The following is a 20019-nucleotide window of genomic DNA, read 5'->3' on the forward strand; positions in this document are numbered from 1 at the left end:
CCTTCTGGAGTCAAGAGGGTGTTGCATGGGTCAGAGGTGCTCACAGGTTCAGATCCCCCGCCAGGGCATTTGCAGAGGGTCCTTTTGAAGCAGGACATCAAGGCAACATGTACCTGAAAGTGCAGGAACCTGTGCTTTCAGTTTTGCGCTCTTCATTGGCTGGGGGGCAGTGGGAGATGGGAATTTATTTCTCTGCTCTGGTGAAGGCACGGAGACCCTAGTTCTAATTCAGACTTCTCTGAACTGCTGCTGAGCCCCCGCACACACAGAGATGTCCCTGCTTCCAGGAGGGGTCTGCAGGGCAGAGCTGAGCACACAGTGGGTGCGATGGGGTCTGTGAGCACTGACAGGGAGGAGATGTGGGGACAGAGAAACAAATCCCGGCAGGAACAGCTCCAGGCTGCAGAGATATGGGCAGGGAGTGAGAAGAAGCTGCTGCCAGAAATGCCAGGGGAGGGGGGGGAATTCAGGCACCTCTGTGCCATTTGCTACAGCGCCGACGCCTTCCCCAGAGCAAGCCCCTGATCTCTTCTGCCACACAGCAGAGCCTTCACCTTGAAGGCCATGTGCTCCACGGCATGAGTTACCTCCTCGGCAGATGGACCCCTGATGAGGGGAATCTCCCAAGTGCTCATCCGTTTGTCCCCGTACTGCCTCCATCAACAGGGGCATTGGGGAATTTCTCCAGTTCCCCCCTCCTCTTCATGCTGCCTTTCTTCCCACCTAAGGTGGGAGCTCCGGGCAATGCTGCTTGCAGGGCTCAGTGAGCCAACTCACTGTTCCGGACAGGTGATCTTGAGGACATTTGGTTATTTCCCTGGGCCATCCTGCTGTGCTGCAGGCTGTCTTCCAGAAGGGCACAGCCTTCCCGTTCCGTCTGTGTGTTACGTAGCAGCCCCTCAGTACTAAGGCCATGGAAATGCTGCTGGCAGGGTGTATGCAAGCACCTGTGATGAGCCCCCTGCGTCCCTGGCTGGGAGGGGAGGGCTGAGCTGAGACAATGTGAGGAGTTTGGAGATGGGCACTTGGGAACTGCATTCACCCCATTGTCCATTTTCTTCTCAGGGGGGTCTGGGTGCAATCGCTCTCCAGCTCAAGGAGGTGACAGCCTAGGGTAACTGAGACCGGGTCTGACGGACAGACTGTCAGTCTGCACAAAGGGACAGTCCCTTTACCACACAGGACCCACAAGGTTTCTCTCAGCGACAAGCAGAAGTGCCACTTGGGGGATCCTCAGCCAGCTCCCACCCGAATTCACTAAATGGACCAGCAAAAGGTCTTTCTGAAAGGAAAGAGGCGGTTTGGGGGGTTTCCATGAGAACCGGAAGAAATACTTCTCTGAGATGTCTACCCTAACTTGTCACTACTTCTTCCTCCTTTGACAGGTCCCAATGCCCAGAGACAGCAAATGTCCAATGACAGCTCCATCACTGAGTTCCTCCTCCTGGCATTCGCAGACACACGGGAGCTGCAGCTCTTGCACTTCGGGCTCTTCCTGGGCATCTACCTGGCTGCCCTCCTGGGAAACGGCCTCATCATCACTGTCATAGCCTGTGACCACCACCTCCACACCCCCATGTACTTCTTCCTCCTCAACCTCTCCCTCCTTGACTTGGGCTCCATCTCCACCACTCTCCCCAAAGCCATGGCCAACTCCCTCTGGGACACCAGGGCCATCTCCTATGCAGGATGTGCTGCCCAGCTCTTTTTCTTTCTCTTCTTTATTGTAGGGGAGTATTGTCTTCTCACCATCATGGCCTACGACCGCTACGTTGCCATCTGCAAACCCCTGCACTATGGGACCCTCCTGGGCAGCAGAGCTTGTGCCCACATGGCAGCAGCTGCCTGGGGCAGTGGGTTTCTCTATGCTCTGCTGCACATGGCCAATACATTTTCCCTACCCCTCTGCCACGGCAATGCTGTGGACCAGTTCTTCTGTGAAATCCCCCAGATCCTCAAGCTCTCCTGCTCAGATGCCTACCTCAGGGAAGTTGGGCTTCTTGTGCTTAGTGCCTGTTTAGCATTTGGGTGTTTTGTTTTCATTGTGGTGTCCTATGTGCAGATCTTCAGGGCCGTGCTGAGGATCCCCTCTGAGCAGGGACGGCACAAAGCCTTTTCCACATGCCTCCTTCACCTGGCCGTGGTCTCCCTGTTTATCAGCACTTGCATATTTGCCTACCTGAAGACCCCCTCCATGTCCTCCCCATCCCTGGATCTGGTAATGGCAGTTCTTTACTCAGTGGTGCCTCCAGCCGTGAATCCTCTCATCTACAGCATGAGGAACCAGGAGCTCAAGGATGCAGTGTGGAAACTGAGGATGGGATGATTTTCAGAAGCAATAAACTGTTCATCATCATCTCCATATCACTCATAATATAACTCATTGCAGCCCCAACCTGTCTTCTGAAGTTTTTGTTGCTTTTGTTTTGGGGGGGATTTTGTTTTTTTTCTTTTGTTTTACTGATGATAATGTGGTCCACAAAGCAATGTCATTATTCATGCCACTTCTGCATCAGGATCTACCTTTCCTGTGTGATCCAGAGAGTGTGTTAATGAGAAGCAAGACTGTCTGTACATTTAAAGAAATCAAAGGACCCTGCAGTGACTGGTTTGTTTGAGATCCTTCCTGAGAGACCTTTCTGGAGCTGCAGGTCAGTGCCTGTGTGCACAGGTGGAGGGGAAAAGAGTCCCAGCACAGGAGCACTGCCAAGCAGCACCAGCGCTTGGTCTTTCCTGAGCTGCTCTCTTTTCACTTCCACACTCTCTTTCTGAGCTCTTCTTTTGGTGCAAGGCCTGAGAGCACTGGCAGCTTGGTCAGAGTCCTGCTGCGTGGCAGTCCTGTGATCATAGGCAGGGACAGGCAATGGGCACTACTATGACAGAGTTTGCCCCCATAACAGTGTTTCCGTCAGACAAGGGGACCTCCTGAGGCAGTGCCTGAAGGCGTAGGTCTTCCTTCAAAGTGGCTGTGAAGAACAAGCTCAAGAAAGTGCCCTGGTGAGGAAAACACCAGTGAACAGACCAAGTGTTTGAATGTGCAGGGTGGGGGAACGCACGCAGCAGTGTCCTCGCACAGCCAGTCCTCCTGGGATAGCCTTGAAGGACCAGCAGAGCAGGGTCTGGTCTGTGCCTGTGGTCACTGGACACCCCAAGGAAAGTGCCCCAGGGCAATCATCACAGGCCAGCCCCTTGCAACCACCATTCCCAACACTGGCTTCTCACTCCAGCTCAGAGAGGTGGTTTGTCCCTCCTGTTCAGAAGGAGGACACTGCATGACTAGGTCAGAAGTCCACGTCTACATTTTACAGACGAGATAGAAGCATGCACATCATGTGCATGTGGGGACACGAACCTGAGTGAGCATGAATGCCATCAGCTGTTCCTCAGAGGTGCCATGAAGGCTCGAGGGACAGACAGTGTCTTGAGGTCACTTCACTGGGAGAGTAACTTCCCCTGGGAAACCACCTGAATGCAGCACTGGGATGGGCTTCCTTGGACCTAAGTCCCGGTGTCCATTCCTCATGCAGTGGGGCATCTCAGATGAGTGCAGGGCAGGGCGACACACTGCAGGGCTGAGGTGCCTCCCAGCCTCCTCCGGGAGTGGCAACAAGAGGCCAGAGAGACACTGTGACTGCTGCGATGCACTGCCTCTGTGTCTGCAAGGGAAGGACTCATGGCTCTGAACACCCCTGTGTATATGAGGAGTCAATGAGGCCAGCTCAGGTGCGGACATCTCACAGGGCCTTGACGTTTCTATTTGTGACTGCAGGAACAACCCCCAACTTCCCCTTGAGATTCCTCTCAGCCGCCTTGGACAGGCTCATTGCAAATACTCCTGTCTGCTCGCGTCACCCTTTCTGGATTGTGCCCTCAAATGTGTCAGAGCAATCAGAGAGGTTTTGGGATCCTCAGAAAGGGCAGACATCAAACATTTCTTCAAGAAGGGCAAGGAGGAGGACTGGGAGAATTACAGGCTGGTCAACCTCACCTTAGTCCCTGAGAAGGTGATGGGCCAAATACACCTGCAGGGATTCACAGGCACATGAAGGAGAAGGAAGGGACTGCCAAACCCACATGGGTAGGGGCAAGAAGGGCATGTTTCATACCTGGACCTTAGCAAGGGCTTTGACATGGTCTCCATAGTCTCTATACAGTCGGATTGGGCCAACCCTGTTGAATGTCTTTATTAACTCCCTGTACAATGTGACAGAGGGCATTTTCAGCTCCTTTGTGGATGATGCCAAACTGGGCAGAGCCTCTGAGCGACCTCATCAGGTTAACCCTGCCTTGAGCAGGATAGCCGGACAAGAGGAACTTCAGGGCTCTCTTCCAACCTGAGTTATTTGATGATTCCATGAGTCTCTCCCTTGGAGAGCTTTTGGAGACAGAATCGACAGAGGAAGAAGACAAAACAAAGAGGCCGAAGTAGAGATAGAAAATGCAGCAGTAGAAATACAGCAGTTCCTCTGAGGAACATTTCTCCACTCAAATTGTTGGTAGGAAATCTACTGGATAAATTTGATGAAAGCAGCTTACTTTTACCTGCTCAGGTACTGGGCCACAAAGAGGGTGATGGTTGGGCATGGTATGATGTGGTCAATTGTGTATAAGTACCTCATAATCCAGTAGGAAGCAAATGGGGAGGTGAGGTCAGTTCTGCCTCTGGAGGTGATAGGCCAGCAGCAGGAACGTGGCTGAGAAAGGGACTCTGAGGTCACTTCATTCTGAAATAGCTGACAGGCCAGACCTTGGCCCATGGCTGGGATATGTGCTTTAAAGCTCACATCTGACAGCGTCTCTGACAGGCCAGCAGAAGGCACCTGGTTGGCACATTGTCTGTGAGATCCCATCTGCCAAAGGACCTAGGCTTAGTCCAGGAAGGGGGCTTATATCTTGGTGGTCAGGTCTGTTCTGCCTGAGAACATGATGGGACAGCAGCAGGCACACGGCTTGGTCGTGTCTATCTGAGAACCTGAAAGGCTAGCAGCCTTGGGAGATCATGGTGAGGTTACTTCTGTCTGCTCAGCTGAAAGGCCTCAAGAAGACTGGTGGGTTGGGATGCCTGCCTGAAGGGTTGTTTCTCAGATGGTGGAGCTTTCCTTGGAGGTAGGAAACAACAGGAGAGAGAAATGCTGCCACACAGTGCAGCGTGGAAGGTGGAGACTGGACGTGAGGAGGAAGAACTGTCACTCCAAGGGTAGTGCTGTGGTACAAGAAGTCATCCCGAAGGAGTGTGAGATCAGTCCATCTCTTTGTGTTTCAAGGAACAGAGCGTGAGGGTGGACAGATGTCCGTGAATGTATGGAAATGCCAGGGTGAGAGCAAGGTGAGGTAGTAAGAGGGGTGTCTACAGTGTGCAGGGAAAAGAAGCAGCTGTGGGACAGCATAGGACAACGTGTGGTGGAGATGGCAAAGGGCGCTGGCAAGGCTGGAAGTCACCAAGAGAACCCAAGTCTGTGTCCCCTTGGCAATCATCTCTGCCACCAAGGCCTGTGAGGAGACATGTTGTCCTAAGGCACTGGGGGGCGCTCGTTGCCTCCTTGCACACCCCCAGTAAGGCTGGGAACTGCCATCCCGTTGTCCTTCACTCAGCATGACACCCCCCACATCCCACTGCCCCAGGAAGAGCCCTGAGCAAGGCGTGAAGGACAGGATCTGCCTTCCCAGGGGCTGGGGGTCAGGCCTTGGCCCTTCTGCTTCATCAGACAAAAGCAGGGCTTCCTCTGCATCTCAGCTGCCTGCACATTACCTTTGCCTGCCTGCAATCATGGCCTCCAATTATCCCTTCTAACGAGTCCTCGGGGAGCCTTTGCTGGTCATGGTGCTCAGTGGGACTCAATGCTTCAAGGTACTCTGGGTTTTTTCCTTTTACACTGAGTCTTTGAGAGGTTTGTGCAATCTCCTCTCAGTACCTGAGGTTTGTTACTCAGCACCAAATACACCATGGGACTCATTAAAATAAAGTAAGCCCTAACGAGCCATCTCTCTCCCTGTGATTTTCTTCAAGTCTTCAAGAGTTGTACAGATAATTGGAGTTGTTTCCCAGTGTAGTTATGGAGAAAGATTTCAAAGAACTGCTAATAAAGAGGAGGTTTTATTTCCAAGGGTGTATTTTACTACTTTTCAGTTTAGAGAAGAGGTGATGGCAGCATTCCCCAGTAGATCTTGCTCCAGGGTCTCTCCTAAGGACGCCTGGACAGGAGGAAAAGCAGTCCCTTGAGGTCTGACACAGCATGGACAGCCTCCACCTCAGCTCCCCAGCCCCACCATTTCTCTCATTGGCCACCGGGGACTTTCCCTTACATCAGACTTCTCCACTGAATTCTGCAGCTGGATGTTACAGCTCCTTTGTACCAACCCACACTTGCTTTCCTTAGAGAAATGGCTGCACATATTATTTTTTTTTTGCCTATTTGCAAGCAAAGAAAAGTCAAGCACGATAAAGTTTCATCGACAATAAAACACACTCTGCACCATATGCTTACTACAAGCTGCCTCTAATGACGTTGCATTTCTACAAGGGATAATCATATGAGGAATGTTTTAGACAGGTAGGTGCCAAAAGCTAGCTATAAACACAGCTAAAGAGTTGGCTAAAGAGCAAATTGGACTAGTGTCGTGATTTAATCTGGTCGGCACCTAAACCAACCCCACAGCTGTTCTCTAACTCCCCTTCCTGGGATGGGGGAGAGGACTGAAAATGGAAAAAAAGTAAATCTCTATGGGTTGAGATAAAGACAGTTTGATAGGACAGAAAGGGATGATGATGATGTTAATAATAACAACAATAATAACAGACTATACAAAACAAGTGATGAACAGCACAATTTCTCACCACCTGAAGTCGATGCTCAGCAAGATCCCAACCTGCCCCGTCTCCTGGCAAGCCCCCAGTTCTATATGGAGCATGATGTCATAAGGTATGGAATATCCCTTTGGTCAGTTTGGGTCAGCTGTCCTGGCTGTCTCCCCTCCCAGCTTCTTGGTGCCCCCCAACTTCTCGCTGGCAGGCCATATGAGAAGATGAAAAGTCCTTGACTGCTTGGCAACAACTAAAACCATCAGTGTGTTATCAACAATACTCTCCAAAACACAGCACTATCCCAACAGCTAGGAAGAAAATTAACTCTATCCCTGCTGAAACCAGGACAGCTACTTAATCACAGGGCAAGCATTTAACTCCCTGATGTCAAAACAGCAGCTTGGGGTGGGTGACAGGAATGTGAAGGAACAAAGAGTAAGGGGAGGCGAAAACTGGAGCATAATCGAAAAGGCCTTTGTCTAGACAGTCTGCTGGAAAGATGACTTTAGAAATGGTTGTTGTTATCAGGAGAGGTGAAAATATAGGAAAGATCAGGGAAATTAAAAACTCCATATAATGGGCAGAGTAGTGATGATGAAGGTACAGGGGAAGATCAATATTTCTTTTGAATATCCCTTTTCAAAGTTCACAGGCTTGGTAGAGGTCTCTTGTGAGTGAGGACGTGCAAAAACTGCACCCATCTTGGAAAGTGGCCAACATTGCAACCCAGGGAACCCCAGGCTGCACCAGCTCACTTTGGTGAGGAGTGTGCCATCAGGTAGAGTCTTCTCAGGTGACATATCTGGGCACCCAGATGAGAAGAACGTGTCCACAAGCTGTCAGCATGGACTTCCCAAGGGTATATCATGCCTCACCAACCTGGTTGCCTTCATGACAAACTAACTGCAGTTATGCATGAGGCGAGAAGAGGGGCCATCGTTTACGTCAGCTTCAGCAAGACACATGGCATGATCTCCCTCACTATTCTTGCTCCCACATTAGGCCATTACAGTCTGGAGGGGTAGACAAACAGATGGGTAAAACACCAGCTGGATGATCAGGCTGAGAGCGCAGTGGTGAAGGGGTCATACCCTACGTGGAGGCCAGTGAGACATCCTGGGGCATCGTGGGGCAGCACAGGGGATGCTCCTGGGCCCTGTGCAGTTTATCACCTGCATCCATGACCTGGAGGAGGCAACTCTCACCACGTGTGTCAATGACACTAAATGGGGGGGGGGGGATCGTTCCTGTGCAAAGCCGTTCAGGGGAAACGTGCCAGGCAGAAGGGCTGTCCTGTCAGGAACTTCATGACAGAGAAGACAGACAAAGGCCAGGTCCTGCACCTGGGACAGACTGACACCAGCAGTGGCCGGGGCTGAGGAATGCCTGGCTGGGGATCAGCCCTGCCTCAAAGGCCCTGGTGGTGCTGGGGGACAAACGACAACGATCGATCCCACCGTGCGACCTGCTAGCAGGTAGTAGTGGAGTGTGTGAACTGGAGTGTCAGCAGGAGAGTGAGGGAAGCGACTGTGTCCCCCTGCTTATCGCTGGATAAAGCCTTGAGCAACGCTGTCTGACTCCATACCTGATTCTGTTGTGAGCAGGACGCCAGAGCAGAGACCTCCTGAAATCCCAGGTGGTTTCCAGGGCAATGACGGAGAGAAAAAGAGGTCACCGCTGCCTCCTGCAGCATCAGGGACTGAGGAGTGTGCTCCTGCCTCTTGGCTCCTGACAACGGTAAGTGCCTTTTGGCCTGCCCTGAAATGCGGAGATAGTGTGGCAGCACAGACACCGCCAGCAGCAGCTGCAGGCATCTGTCCAGCTTGGCCGGGCTCACTGGAACGGGCTTCCTTCAGCTCTGAGAAATGCCGCCTGTGAGACAGTCACCGTATGAGAAGTTCTCTGGCAGTTTCCCGTCAGCAAAGCTGGCCGGAACTCTGCTCTACCTGTGATCTTGCGAAGCGCTGAGACATCGGAGAGTTACAAAGAATTGGCTGTATGTCTGAGGGCATTTTGAAATGACAAGGAAATGCTGGCATGTGGATAACCTGCATACAAATGGGTGCTTTGAGTTAAAGCCTTAATTTAACATACATGTGGGTATCTCACAGTTTTTTCAGAAAACAAAGGTATTTCTTTTTTTCGGTACACTTACATGAATCAGTAGGTAGATTAGAAAACAGCCATGGTGACTTTTCCCTCACACCAACCCCAATGTTGTCTTGGAAACAAAGGTAACAAAGGAACAAACCTCTGTGAGATACATAAAACTCACAGGAAAAAGGCAGGAATGCCTTGGAAAAAGAATCAAACTACTAGGACCACATGTTTTTGTGAATCCAGATTTTTCTCGTGAGAAAACCCTTCTGTGTTTTTCATTTGGCTAATCTGAATGCTTTAATTACATGTTTTATGACCTGCTGTTCTCCTCAGTAATGCATCAGAGTTTAAGAAGACTTTGCAAAGGGAGTTAGCGATGGCTGGGGAGACACCGCCAGCATCCTCAGTCCTCTGCCTGGAAGAGCATATTCCTTCCCCATGTCAAACTGAGCTTCTTAAACATCTTTCAGCTGAGTCTCTTCTTCATAGGAAGACACCTGCTACTGCAGTGCTGCTTGCTTGGAGCTCACATCCTGCAAGTGCGCCCCGCAAGAAGTCTTGATGCTCTGGGAAGGTGGGAAATGCAAAGGGAAGGCTCAGTTCCCCAGGCAGCAAGAGCATTGCTCTCCTTCTGCGAGGGCTTGCAGGGGAGAGGGAAGCATTGCAGGGCTGGGATCAGAGCGAATGGGCCCTCGGCTGGATTTGTAAGCTGTCAGAAATCCAAGTGACAGAGCAGGAAACTTAGGAAAGCTGAATAATTCAGGACTCATGGAGAAGTTACAAGTGTCTGACCTGTTCAGAAAAAGTGGGTATCGTCAGGACATGACCCAATTTTAATCACCTTCTTCTCTGTATGACTGAAAACTGCATGAAGCCGTTTGATTGCTTGCATAAACGTGTCTTTTAGCACCCTGAAAACTTGTGGTTGATGCAGAGACTGCTGCTCATCTGTCTTGTTAAGAAGTCCCATGGATGCATCAGTATTACTCGATTCCTTGACGGATAGAAGCCTGTTTTAATTTTGATGGGATTCACCCTTCGCCACGTAAAAATGAATGATTCAGATCTAAATATATTCTCCCAGATCTTTGTGTGTGGACACAGTATCAAGAGATGAGCTCTTACACGTGAGGAAAGCTGGGATTAATGTCTCTCACTAAGGTCTAAGAATCAAGCCATGCCTTGCCTTGCTTTGTTTTGATTGCCTCTCCGTGCCCAGCCCAGCCTTGCTTTCTCTTCCCCTTTTTCGTCCCTCTCCTCCTTTTCACCCTATGTCTTCTTAATGTTCTTACATTCAATGCAGCTCCTACAAGATCTGGACAAGGAACGTAAGCAAGACTGTTCTTAAAGGGGCTAGTATTGATCCATCCTCTTCCTTTTCTCTCATCTCTCACCAGATATTCTAGGTAATAAAATCACCTCTAAAAAAAGAAAGTCAAGTTTCTGTTATCCATGTGACAAAACCCAGACATTCAGGCTCAAGGATTCTGTTCTCTCCTCCCTTTACAAACCTCCCTGCAGCAAGCAACCCATGTTAGATTGCCAAACGTTCATGCATATCTTGGTCAAGCTTGCCTAACCCTGCAATCACGTGTCTGCTGATGTTTGTAATCTTTCTCCAGGCTTGGAGTGTACGTGATGGTGGACAAGCCATCAGCATCCTCTAAGAGCCTGTGGTTTGGCTTGCTCTGCATAGGGAAAATGCCCCAAAGAAAAGGCTTGGAGAACCACACCGTTGGATCTGGATTCATTCTCCTGGGATTTTCTGAGCACTCCAGCCTGCAGGGCCTGTGCTTCACCATATTCCTGCTCATCTACCTCGTGGCTCTCACAGGGAACAGCCTGATTGCACTCATCACAGTGCTGGACTCAAGCCTCCACAGCCCCATGTATTTCTTCCTGAGGAACCTGTCCTTCCTGGAGATCTGCTCCACGTCAGTCACTCTGCCAAAAATGCTGGTGGGTTTCCTGATGGAAGACGGCAGGATCTCCTTCCTTGGCTGTGCTGCCCAGCTCTATTTCCTGGTTTTGCTGGGCAGCATCGAATGCCTTCTCCTGGCTGCCATGGCCTACGACCGCTACATAGCCATCTGTGACCCCCTGCACTACACCCTCATCATGAGCAGGGGTGTCTGCATCAGACTGCTGGTGGGGTCGTGGGTGGTCGTCGTACCAGTGCAAGTAGGACAGACCTACCAGGTGTTCACTTTGCCCTTCTGTGCATCCCGGGACCTTCGCCACTTTTTCTGGGATGTCCCCCCTCTGCTGGAACTGGCCTGTGCAGACACTTTCTGGAACCAAGTGATGCTGTACACCATCATCCTGGTCTTTGCGATCCTTCCCTTCTCCTTCATAGTTATTTCTTACATTAAAATTATCAGGGCAATTCTGAGAATACCTTCAGTTCTGGGCAGACACAAAGCCTTTTCCACCTGCTCTTCACACCTCGCGGTGGTGACGCTCTTCTATGGCTCAGCCACAATCGTCTACTTAAAGCGATGGTCAAGGGATTCTGTAGACCCTGACAAGTACCTTGCCCTGTTCTACACAATTGTGACCCCCATGTTTAACCCTGTCACCTATAGCCTGAGGAACAAGGAAGTGAGAATTGCCTTGAAGAGACTCCTATGGACAAAGTGATACTACAGAATATGTAAAATAGCCCCAAATAGTCCCAAATGCCCCACTGGGGTACGTGGTTGTCTGAAAAAAGGCATCCCACATTTGCCCCAAAAAACCCCACATGTCCAGCTTGGCTTCCATCCTCCTCAAGAAGGGGGAAGGTGGCCTGAGGCATTCCTGGTATGTCATGCCCCACCATGATTAATGCAAACAGCTCCTTCAAGCTCTGTCTGACCAATGTAAAGTTAAAGGGAAATAGCCGAATTGTGGTCAGCAGTCAATGAGGCCCAAAGGTGACACAACCGATGAAGAGATGACTACCCTCAGGTTTGAGAAATCACTTGCTAGACCCCATGGACTGTCTAGAGTGTCACTGCATGGAATCAACCTAAAAACATTAAAAGACATGAAGGTCATCTTCCCCTGCTATGATGTCTTGCACTGAGTTGTGTAATGTTTCACTAACTTGACAGAAAGAATAAAAAAAAAAGTCACCGGGGGGAAAGTCCAGCACTGGGATAGAGTTCCAGGGACCCATGGAGTGTCTTTTTGCCATGGTTTAATACCAGTCGGCAACTAAGCACCACACAGCAGCTTGCTCACTCCCCACCCTGGTGGGAAAGGAGAGACTCGGAAGGGTAAAAGTGAGAAAACTGGGGGGCTGAGATAAAGGCAGTTTATTAGGTAAAGCAAAAGCCGTGCACACAAGCAAAGCAAAACAAGGAATTCCTCCATCACTTCCCATCAGCAGGCAGGTGTTCAGCCATCTCCAGGAAAGCAGGGCTCCATCACGCGCAATGGTTACTTGGGAAGACACACACCGTCACTCCCAATGCCCTCTCCTTCCTTCTTTTTCCACCAGCTTTTATGGCTCAACACGATGTCATATGGTATGGAATATCCCTTGGTCAGGTGAGGTCAGCTGTCCCAGCCGTGTCCCCTCCAAACTTCTCGCTGGTGGGATGGTGCGAGAAGCAGAAAAGGCCTTGACATCGTGCAAGCACTGCTCAGCAGTAACTAAACCATCCCTGTGTTATCAACACTGTTTTCAGCACACATCCAAAACACAGCCCCATGCAAGCTACTATGGAGAAAATTAACTCTGTCCCAGCCAAAACCAGCACACGCATTTATGTACTGAATCTGCTTTGCCAGTCTGAAACTGTCTCTTTAAAAAATGAGCCAGTGGGGGGTTGTAGCCCAAATGCCTATGCAGCATGAAGTGGGTTTCCCCAAACGGAGCAGCTTTGCACAATGTCTGCTCCACGAGGGGAAATATCTCAGCCTGCAATTGCAAATGGCTGATGCTGTGGAGGACAAATGTGTTTCCTGAGACAATATTCGATAAGCAAACAATACAAAAAGATTGGGAAGGTGAATGGGTAGGACAGAAACAGGAAAATTGCCCATCCACTGGAGCTCTGCAGAAGGAGGCTGGAGTGGTGCCCAGCATGAGGTGCTACAGTGGGATCAGCACCTAGACAAGACTTTTGTAGGGAAGGCTTTGCAAAGGAATAGCCTGACCTCACCCACCTGAAAAATAGACCCCGGGCAGCGTATTGAAGTGATGGTGAGATATGTCCCGGGGTAAAAGACCTTTGATGAGAGAAGGCTGGAGAGCTTTGGGTTGCAGAGATTGGAGGTAGTCCTCTGGCAATCTGAGTAGACTAAGCTTTGGAAAGGAGGAAAATAAAGACGCTCTCAAGGATGTTTAAGGAATTAGTGGTACTGTCACTAATAACACGATTCCAATTTTGTTTGTTTGTTTGTTGTGAGGTTGTTTTTGTTGATTTGGTTTGGTTTGGTTTCCTTTGGTTTAAATTATAATTATCATTATTGCTGTTGTTATTTTTCATTCATGGTTTTTATGTTTCTTTCTTCACAAATATTTGCATTCACGTCACTATATCTGAGTCACGTACTGACTTTGCATGTATAAGTGAGCCTGGCTGCCTTTATAAAAGTATGTTCAACACTGCTCAGAGTTAGCGTGACTCGTAGCATCTCCATAATACAGTGGGATCTCCCCGGTGCAGTGCTTTCTGTCTGGGCTCTTTCTCCAAAGAGGCATGAGGAACTGCCCCACTGAAATTCCTCTTCCTCCATGTGTTTGGGAGCAAAAAGCTCAGCGTCTGTTTGTGACCTTTTAGAGACGAGACGTCGGACGGGATTTATCCGTCACCAGTTGGTGTCTGATGACAGGTAAGATGGTGAGTGTAACTGAGGGGTGTGCCCAGGGCTCTCACACAGGTGACATTAAGGACACCCATCGTCTAGGAGAGGAATCTGGAGCTGCCTGGAGGGCGCAGTGGTTCTCCAGGAGCGGCATGTTCCCAGGGTTGAGTGGGTATGGAAGAGGTCGGCAAAGATGGGGTTGAGGCCTAAAGTACAGGACATGTGCAGACCTCCTCGGGGCACTCTCCAGTTCCTCCCCACCTCTCGACAGCAGCAATTCCCACAGAGGGACACACCGGTCCAGATGTCACCACACCACGGCTCACTGCAGGGGGATGAAAACTCAAGATGTCTGGGGTGGCAGAGCTTCTCCTACCACGGCCTCAGATGCAGTTGACCTTGTTCACGCTGAGCACGCACCACTGGCTGGTATGGTGTCCCTTGTAGTGCCTACAGCACAGAGGACCCAAATCCTTGCCTGCTAGCCAAATCATTGTATTCCCTTCCCTGCATGCAGTAGTCATGCCACTCTCCTCGAGCTGCATTTCCCTCTGGACACCTATCAGACAACTTAATGCAATTTCTGGTGCAATGATTGTGAGGCTTTTGGGGAGTCAGCAGTCCTAGGATGAAAGCAAGCACACATTCAAAATTCACCAGGATTCACACGATTTTGAAGGCTTTTGTAAGATGCTGGTATGAACATGTATCACAGTTTCTGCAGGGGCTATGGGAAAGCCCATACGTACAGTAGTAATGTCTCCAGGAGCTGATCTTAAACTCTCCATCTATCCAGGAGCTGGCCCTGGGATTCCCTCATCCTTCCAGTTATCCCATGGAGAAACACATACACACAAACACACACACACACACAGACAAACACACACACACACAGAGTCATGTATTTGGTAGCGGGAGGGCTACAGGGGTGGCTTCTGCGAGAAGCTGCTAGAAGCTTCCCCTGTGTCCGATAGAGCTGATGCCAGCCGGCTCCAAGACAGACCCAATGCTGGCCAAGGCCAAGCCTATCAGCAACTGTGGCAGTGCCTCTGTGATAACATATTTAAGAAGGAAGATAAAGAGAGCGACTGAGACTATTTGAGAGGAACAACTCTGCAGACACCAAGGTCAGTGCAGAAGGAGGGGGAGGAGGTGCTCCAGGCACCAGAGCAGATTCCTTTGCAGCCCATGGAGGTTGATGGTGGAGCAGATATCCACCTGCAGCCCACGGACGACCCCACACTGGGGCAGGTGGAGACACCTGAAGGAGGCTGTGACCCTGTGGGAAGCCAGCGCTGGAGCAGGCTCCTGGCAGGACCTGTGGACCCATGAAGAGAGGAGCCAGCGCTGGAGCGGTTATTCTGTCAGGACTTGTGACTCCGCTGGGGGACCCATGCTGGAGCAGTCTGTTCCTGAAGGATTGTACCTCGTGGAAGGGACCCACGCTGGAGCAGGTCATGAAGAAATGTAGCCTGTGGGAAGGACTCAAGCTGGAGAAGTTCACGGAGGACTGTCTCCTAGGAGAGGGACCCCACGCTGGAGCGGGGAAAGTGTGAGGAGTCCTCCGTGAGGAGAAAGGAGGGGCAGAGACAATGTGTGATGAACTGACCACAACCCCCATTCTCCGTCCCCCCGTTCTGCTGAGGGGGAGGAGGTAGAGAAATCAGGACACTGAGTCTTTGAGAGGTTTGTGCAATCTCCTCTCAGTACCTGAGGTTTGTTACTCAGCACCAAATACACCATGGGACTCATTAAAATAAAGCAAGCCCTAACGAGCCATCTCTCTCCCTGTGATTTTCTTCAAGTCTTCAAGAGTTGTACAGATAATTGGAGCTGTTTCCCAGTGTAGTTGTGGAGAAAGATTTCAGAGAACTTCTAATAAAGAGGAGGTTTTATTTCCAAGGGTGTATTTTACTACTTTTCAGTTTAGAGAAGAGGTGATGGCAGCATTCCCCAGTAGATCTTGCTCCAGGGTCTCTCCTAAGGATGCCTGGACAGGAGGAAAAGCAGTCCCTTGAGGTCTGACACAGTATGGACAACCTTCACCTCAGCTCCCCAGCCCCACCATTTCTCTCATTGGCCACCGGGGACTTTCCCTTACATCAGACTTCTCCACTGAATTCTGCAGCTGGATGTTACAGCTCCTTTGTACCAACCCGCACTTGCTTTCCTTAGAGAAGTGGCTGCACATATATTTTTTTTTCCTATTTGCAAGCAAAGAAAAGTCAAGCACGATAAAGTTTCATCGACAATAAAACACACTCTGCACCATATGCTTACTACAAGCTGCCTCTAATGACGTTGCATTTCTACAAGGGATAATCTTATGAGAAATGTTTTAGATAGGTAGGTAGGTAGGTCAGTAGATATATAGATATATAGATATAAACATAACTAAAGAGTTGGCTAAAGAGACAATTAGACTACTTAATGACAGGGCAAGCTTTTAACTCCCTGATGTCAAAGCAGCAGCTTTGGGTGGGTGACAGGAATGTGAGTGAACAAAGAGCAGGGAGAGGAGAAAACTGGAGTACAATGGAAAGGGCCTTTGTCTAGACAGTCTGCTGAAAAGATGACTTTAGAAAGGGTCATTGTATAATAGACAATAGTTAGATGATGAAATAAGGAAGGTTCAGCACAGAGATAAGGAAAATCTTTTTCTCCATGAGGACATCCAAGCATTGGAACAGGTTTCACACAGACGTTGTGCAGTCTCTGCCCTTGGGTGTTTTCCAGCCCCCAAGGGATAAAGCCTCGAGCAAAGTGGCCTGACTCCACATCTGATTCTGCTGCGAGCAGAAGGCCAGAACAGACACCTCCTGAAATCCCATTTAAGAAAGTCGAAACCAAAATGATGCAGCAGTTTCTTGTCCTCAAGGTCTGCATTTGATGACAGCAGGGAAAGTTCTCAGGTTCCCTGTGACCATGGAAGTAAGTCAGGTCCTTAGTTTAGTCAGAGCAGCTGCAGCTGTCATGCCTTGCTCCAGGCACTGCTGCTCAGGTGCAGGCCTGCTTGACAGGTATCCCCAAACTGTCCTGACCATTTCCTTTGCTTCACCATTCATTCCCTTTTCACTCCCTTCCCACCTCTCCAGCCCTACTCCTTATCCCCTCCCATGCAAAAAGACAACCCCTTTTATCCATTTCCTCACAGGCCCTGCACGTGCTCCCTTTGAGCCCTTATTTGGTGTTTCTGAGGTGGTTATAACGTTGCTTTCTGCCTTGATTAGCAACTACACTACACTAGTACTCTTTTTCTCATCTGTAGTGTCCTGTAGCTACCTAAGTTATCACCTTGTTAGAGGCACCATGGCTCAGGATGAACATCAGCACAGGTACTTTCAATGTTGGAGGTTCATTCCGGAGGGACCTTGACACACCTGGGGATTTGGCCAGCCGAAACTTGAAGATTTAGAAGGAAAAGCTGCAGAACAACTCCGTGCAGCAGCATGGGCAGTGACCACGCAGGCCAAGGAGTGCCTGGAGGAGAAGGGCCTGTGAGTCATGATGGCTGCCGTAGGAGCCAGTGGGCTTCACATTCCAAAAGGAAAATGGAGAAAATGGAGAGTGTCCGGGGGAGGTCTGCCAAAATGGAGTGAGGAGCCTAAAGCCTGAGCTGTAGGAGAGTCTGAGGGAACTGGGCCTCTCTAGCTGGCTGAAGGGAAGGCATTGGGCAACCTCATAAGAGCCTGCACCTACCTACCTTGAGAGATGAGGGAGCCGAGCTCTCTTCTGCAGTGGCCAATGAACTGACAGAGGAAACAGCCACAAAGTGCCTCTTGGGAGTTTTGGGCTGAGTCTTAGAAAAAATAACATGGACTAGAAGGAGCACTGCTGTGACCTCCACCTTTGGAGCTCTTCAGGTTTCAGCTCTGCAAAGTCACAGCTACGTGGAGGATGGACTAGAGTCCCCCAGCAGTCTCCTCCTGCCAAGCCTTCCAAGAGCTTGTTCCTTGGCACGTGCTGTACAGGAAGAGATTAAGCTGGAGGTGAGGCTCTCTACATCATAGGATAATTCAGGGTGGAAGGGAGCTCTGGAGGTCTCAAGTGCAATGCCCAGCTCAAAGCAGGGCCAGCTCTGAGATCAGACCAGGTTGCTCAGGAAATGTCAGCATCCACAGAGAGAATTTACACACAAACCAGGTCACCATTACAGAACTGGAGACGAGGCATTTGACCAGCTCCCTGAACACCGCTATCGGTAGGCCATGCCTCCTGAGATTCCTGGGAACATGCACCTTCTTTTCCAAGGAGTGGGTTCCTTATGCAAGTTTCCTGGCATATCTCCAGACCATGGAGTGCTTTAGACTGTAAACAGAATTGAAAGAAAGCCTCTGACTTGGGTACTATCAACCTCATTGCTCAAAGAGAGGGATATGGAGGCATCTCAGAGCTTCCACGTTCCTGCTACAGATTCAATGCCTCATAGGAAGGAGCTGAAGAAAACACTTTTGAACTGGTATAGCCTTTAGATCATTTCACATGTGAAGGCTCTGCTCTCTGCTTTCAATCGTTGGCACCCTGCTTTTCCTCACCTGCTTTTCCTTGCTCTCCTGCCAAAACCTGACCAAGTGATGAGAAGAAAGGCAGCAGAAAGGCCCTAGGCCTCCATGAATCAGCTGTGGTCTGGCAGCTGGAGGGCGATGGTGTCATTTCATTGTACACCCCACAAAGAATCCAGCTAGGAAGTGACTCTGCAAGTCTGAATCGACAAGGTCCATGGACAGCCCAGGCTGTGTCTATGGCTGTGACTGGAGACCCATACACCTGCAGTGCAGATCAAGCTGGGGCTGAAAGTGGGCTTCAATGGGCTCCTGGGCCCATGGACAGGGATGCAGGTGGAGGCTGCAGGTTATGCTGGTCAGGGCCATGAAGGCCGATGGATGCTCTCAGGGCCCTGACACTGCCCCCATGGCATCCCACCTGCCAGTGCCCGCAGGAGGCCAAAGTCTCATTCCCTCATGTGCAGGGTCTGTGCTCTGCTAATCTCCTTCCCCTCGTCCCTGGGGATGTGGGAGACCACATGGTCACTGCAGACCAGGCTGACACTGGTCTTCACAGCCCTCACCAGTTCTTCCTCTTTTGGGAGTACCCCATCCAGGTGAGCAGAAGACTGGATGGCCCATTTAGAAGCTGACACACACCCCCCCACGCCTCCATTTAACCTGTTGCGTGTTCCATAGAGAATGTCCATTTATCTGAGCTGCCCTGACATCCCACAGGGCATCCCCCACTTCTCATCTTCCCTGCTGGTCTCTCCTAAATATGTTCTATCTCCACCTACCACAAAAGCCCTGGGAGGTGTCCATCCCCACCTCGGCTCTTCTTCCATTGACATCACATCTCTGTGAAAAAGTGTGACGAAGAAGGAGTGGCAGAGAGGTTCTGTGCTGACCGTAACCCCTCATTCACCATCCCCCCTGCACCTCTCAGGGTTGGGGCAGGTAGAAGAATTGGGAATGAAGGAGTAATCTGAGCCTGGGGAAAAGGAGTGTGGTGGGGGAATGGTCTTTCATATTTTTGTCATATCAAAAGTCTGTTTTAATTGACAATAAATTAAATTGATCTTTCGGAAGTCAGCTCTTCTTTGCCAATGACAGTAATTAGTAAGTGATCTTCTGGTCTTTATCTTGACCTGTGAGCTAATCTATCTTATTGTCTCCCTTTGTCTTTTTGAGTTGGGGCTGTGAATGAGCATCTGAGTGGGTGTCTGGCTGCTGGCCAAGGCTAAGCCACTGCAGAACCACCACATCAGGAGTGCTGTGTCCAGTTTGCAGCTCCCCAGCACAAGAAAGACCTTGACAGATTGGAGCAAGTCCTGCAAAGGCAAGAAGGATGGTTGGGGCCTGGAGACCATCATGGACAAGGAAAAGTGGAAAGAGTTGGGGTTTTTTTTTGAGAAATCCCTCGGAGTCAAACACTAGAAGAAAGACCCAGGCCAGTTGGTGGGATCTCAAACAATGGATTTTTTCAATATCTCTTGAGACAAGACCATGAACCCCTGATCTAGCTGGACCTGCCTGAGAATGGGCTTGGCTGAGAGACCAGCTGTGGCAAGAGCTATGGGACTTGGATTGTAATGAGTGTCAGTAGGAAACTCGTTTTCTTTTTATTAATAATGGCAGTGGAGTTGGGTATCATGAAGGCCCGGAGGAGGACAGAGGTGGCCATGCAGCAAAGGTCCCTCCTCAGGACTGAGGTGTATGGCCAGAGATGGAAATGGCCAGTGTGTGGGGCAGCCAGGGAAAATTGCCCTGCTGGGGCAGCGTCCCTAGGGCGTCCAGGGAAAAAGGCACAGACTGGGCCCCTCTCTTCTGCAC

The 20019-nt window shown here is 50.2% G+C and overlaps 1 pseudogene; it reads left to right on the top strand.

Moving 5' to 3' along the window:
- The first annotated feature begins 1408 nt into the window (after positions 1-1408).
- LOC129201102 (olfactory receptor 10AG1-like) lies at positions 1409-18600 on the top strand (annotated as a pseudogene).
- The last annotated feature ends 1419 nt before the right edge of the window (positions 18601-20019 follow it).

This window comes from Grus americana, unplaced genomic scaffold (assembly GCF_028858705.1).
Source record: "Grus americana isolate bGruAme1 unplaced genomic scaffold, bGruAme1.mat scaffold_778, whole genome shotgun sequence".
NCBI lineage: Eukaryota > Metazoa > Chordata > Aves > Gruiformes > Gruidae > Grus > Grus americana.